This window comes from Hyalella azteca, unplaced genomic scaffold (genome assembly GCF_000764305.2).
Source record: "Hyalella azteca isolate HAZT.00-mixed unplaced genomic scaffold, Hazt_2.0.2 contig10333, whole genome shotgun sequence".
Taxonomy (NCBI): domain Eukaryota; kingdom Metazoa; phylum Arthropoda; class Malacostraca; order Amphipoda; family Hyalellidae; genus Hyalella; species Hyalella azteca.
The window spans coordinates 106,739-111,215 of record NW_025940377.1 but is presented as its reverse complement, the minus strand read 5'-3'; positions in this window follow the sequence as shown (position 1 = coordinate 111,215).

Sequence of the window (4,477 nt, the reverse complement as noted above, 5' to 3'; positions counted from 1 at the left end):
CTGTACTTTTACGAGTATATTTACTTCTTGCCTGACGCAATGTTCACTAGAATTATAATGCGTGCTATGACTAGAAGGATTCCACTACGTTTCTTCATGATGTGCTACTTACTTGTGCTTGTACACGGGGACAGTATTCGCGGCCAGTACAACATTCTAGTACTAACCGCCACTATTTACCGTGCTATTGGCCTCGTGTATTGACACTGCTGGCCCTGGTAAGACCAAGCAACCATTTACAAGCGGCCAGTAGATCGGTAATTACTTTAGTTCACATTTAGTTTAGGCCAGTAGCTTAGTAATTAGCTCGTGTAATAGTAATAGCCACCTAATAATGACGCTCCAAAATCTTGCAACGAGTAGGCCTGCTCTAGCAGGCCTACTCCCTTAACATTCGGGAATTATTTGATGTTGCAAATCTCTTGATGTTCACGTTGCTGCAGTGGTAACGCAATATTTAATGGATTCCTTTAAAATTATACGAGGAGTTTTATAGCAAACTCGAACAAATAAAACCATTTATAAAGAGAAGAGACATATAGACATTTTTTTTAAATGACGTGATCTTGGTTGTTCAGTATATGACCAGTTGAAGTTGTTTTCTATTTCTAGTGAAGTCCATTTTCAGGCTATTGAACAATTTTTACGTCGGGCTTATATGAAAGATACCATTTTTAGCTAAATATATAGTTTCAAGCCTTCATGTATGGGAAAATTCCAATCCTGTGCTATTCGCATCTAAAGGCCTGGTGGCTTAGGCCAACAGTTGGCATATACATGATTAAAAAGTTTTATATTTTTCTTTTGTTTTTAGCCGAAAGGCTTAAATATTATTCAGTTTAAAAGTAAACCCATGTTCCTTCAGAACGATATTGTTGAACGAGGTTAGTTGCAATGTAAGAGACACCATTTCTATCTTTGTTATTAATTAGTAAAGTTTCGTTTAGATTTGACCACATTACGCACGCAGTACATATAAGTTTGCTTTAAAATTTCGGCTCAAATTTAAAAGTTGTGACAAACTTTGGCCTTAATTTTCTCGGAGCGGTCTTATTAAAGATTTTTGGACAAATTTTGAACATTTTCGTAGTTGATAGCTTGATATTTCACCAGTTGCCTTTGCTTAAATAGAAACTCTTCATTGAACAAGCTTTCTATCATAAATTAAATTTTTAACATCCGTGTAGAAGTTTACATAGGAAGTTAAATAACGTGATCATGGAGCTTTACGATGTAAGCGAAATATTATTCATTATTATGTGAGCCAAAAGATAGTGGAGTTTAAGAGATTAGGTTTAGCCTGTCATCGATTAGCGACAATTTTAACAGATAACTGGATCTCGAACCTGTAACCCACTGCTCCAATCATCCAATCATGTTGTGCACAGCAAATCTGAACACTTCTCTGATTTTGACCAGAATCTTCACAAATTGCTACGGGTTTCAAAACCTCAATTCGCTCCTCGCATATCGATGGTCTTTAACAATCGTTCAGAGCTTAAATTAAATGTGAAACGAGCTCCAACATAGCAGCGGTTATTTCTGTTATAGGAACAACATGATATTAAGAGTATGATTTCTGTTGTTGCCAAGAGTTAAATGAACACATATATTTAAATTGTTGTCAAGAGTTAAATGAACACATATATTTAAATGGAGATTATCCACGTTGTTTAAACAGCAAGAAATTCTAATTCCTGTTATGAGTTTTGATTAAAAAAGTAATTCATTAAATTCATTTGCCGTTTCTCAACGAAGAACGAATCAAAAATCTCATTTTAAACAGATGGCCAATGGTATGTATTTTTTTGTGTCGCTTCCAATTTACAAATAATGAAATAAAAAAGAGTTATTTTTAGGGTCACAGGTGAATACTATTATTTGGTGGACACAGGTTTTTAGTTCCTTTGATTATTAATAAATTTCATGCCCAAATTTAAAAAAATTGTCTGGTTTTCACAAAGATCACAATGTACACATGCCATCAATAAAGTGACCCTACATTAACGGTGAAGCAGCTAGTGTATCAAATTCATCTAATTTCTTTACCTTGTACACGAACTGACCTGGGTACTAATTAAAGCTCGTCCGTGATGTCAACCTTCATTTTATTCCCTGTATTCATTTTATTCACTATCAAGTTTTCCTAAATTCTAGACCCCTCTAGAGCCGACACTCAAATAAATTAGTAGTTCAAATTGTGATGTTGTGAATCACTTTGTTGTGACAAATTACGAATCACAAATTGTAATTGTGAATTATCAATCACTTGGTAGAGACCAGACGTAGCACTAATGAGTCCTTTTAGAGTCAAACTGGGTCAATGTTACCCAATCAAGAGCAAAGAGTACATCGTTCTTAGGACAACGTTTCTCTCATTTTCCTGTGTGCTCCTACTTCCATGCACTCGTTCGTCTCCTGATCATTCATTAGATTTATTATCAAACTCTTTTTCTCTACTTCAAATCCACTTATGTTCCTCATGGATTATATTTAGCCCTCGGTAATTCCTGCACTTGTTCTGTACTTAATTCTAATCAATTAATCAGGCATGAGTTCATTAGTGCGCCGCCTTGACTCCTTTATTTGCGATCCAAATAATTCCATACAAACCACACTTAATGCCCCACCTGTTCTCTACCAGCTTTTTAATGTATTTTTACTGAAAGCTTTTCTAGCATTCTTTAATGTGCGTTCAATTGTCCGTTCAAGGAAACTTATTCATGATATTTTTCCGTGTGAATGAATTAATAATTGAAGACAATTCTTTCGTTCGATTTCATACAATAACATTTCTCGAATTTTTTAATGTTGTTGAAAGTATTGATGTTTATTATATATATTTATGCATTTTTTGACAATGACTATTGATCGTTGAACCGTTTGTTTGAAGAATTCGGGTCGTAATTTTTTCCCTTTCAACTAAAGTCTTATAAGCTTCTTATTTACGGGCTGTATATAAAGTTTGTGTTTACGGGTTAGATTCTTAAAAAATTAAATAATGTATTTTATTATGAGTAAAGGGGCTGGCTCAACTGAATTACTCATTAATTCACCGTGCATACCTGTTATAAAAGTTTGTAGCTCATCTCGTTAGGTTATTCAGAGCCGCTGCTCGCACGTATAATCATTTCATGCTTAATTTTATAAATAAATTTGTTTGTTATTACATTGTCGCTTAAAATGTACTTTTACGCAAAATTTTACGTGAAATTACTGTGTAAAATGTACATTTTGTACTCTACTTAACTTCAACACATCACCTCATTACTACGCAGGCTTTACATAATTACTTTCCTCTACTTCAGCACATCATCTCATTACTGTACACGCTGTACATAATTACTCTACTTCATCACATCACCTCATTAGTATACAGGCTGTACATAATTACTTTACTTTACTTCAACACATCACCTCATTACTATACAGGCTGTACATAATTACTTTACTTCAACACATCACTATGTTGGAACGAAGGTTTGTCGGTCCCACTTATGTTGGACCGAAGATTTGTCGGTCCCACTTATGTTGGACCGAAGATTTGTCGGTCCCACTTATGTTGAACCGAAGGTTTGTCGGTTCCACTTATGTTGGACCGAGGGCTTGTCGGTCCCGATTATGTCGGTTTGGACTATGTTAGTCGAGACTATGTTGGCCCGTATTATGTTGATCTGGTTGTTTTGGATTAAGGTATGTCGGCCCCGCTTATTTCAATCGGGACTATGTCGGTCCTCAGTCTGGTGGCCCGGGCATATTAATTGGACCGAGGATATGTAGATCTGGGACATGTTTGTCTGTGGCATGTTGGGCAGAGGGTATGTCGGTGGGATGTATGGTGGTCATGGGGATGATGCGCCGAAGGTATATCGATTAATTTAAAACGACTATTTTGTATTTGTGTTCTTAATTATGCTTATAGTAAGCTCTTCTTATTGATGAAGTTTTTAAAATCTTACAGTTTTATGATAATTATGATATTACATTCTCAAAATCCGAGTTAATGTCGTCCTAATATCGTAATACATTATTACAATCCGATGCATTGTTATAATATTATCGTACCTTGTCGTCGTGCTAGAGAAATTTGTGGTACGGACATCAGCTGCCGTGGAGGGGGTATCAGCTGCAGTGGCGGGGTCTCAGCTGCCGTGGAGGGGGTATCAGCTGCAGTGGAGGGAGTATCAGCTGCGTTGGAGGGAGTATCAGCTGCAGTGGCGGGGTCTCAGCTGCAGTGGAGGGGGTCTCAGCTGCAATGGAAGGAGTGTCAGCTGCAGTGGCGGGGGTCTCAGCTGCAGTGACGGGGGTCTCAGCTGCAGTGGAGGGTGTATCAGCTGCAGTGGCGGGTATCAGTTGCAGTGGCGGGAGTATCAGCTGCAATGGCGGGTGTATCAGCTGCATTGGCGGAAGTATCAGCTGCAGTGGCGGGAGTATCAGCTGCAGTGGCGGGAGTATCAGCTGCAGTGGCGGGAGTATC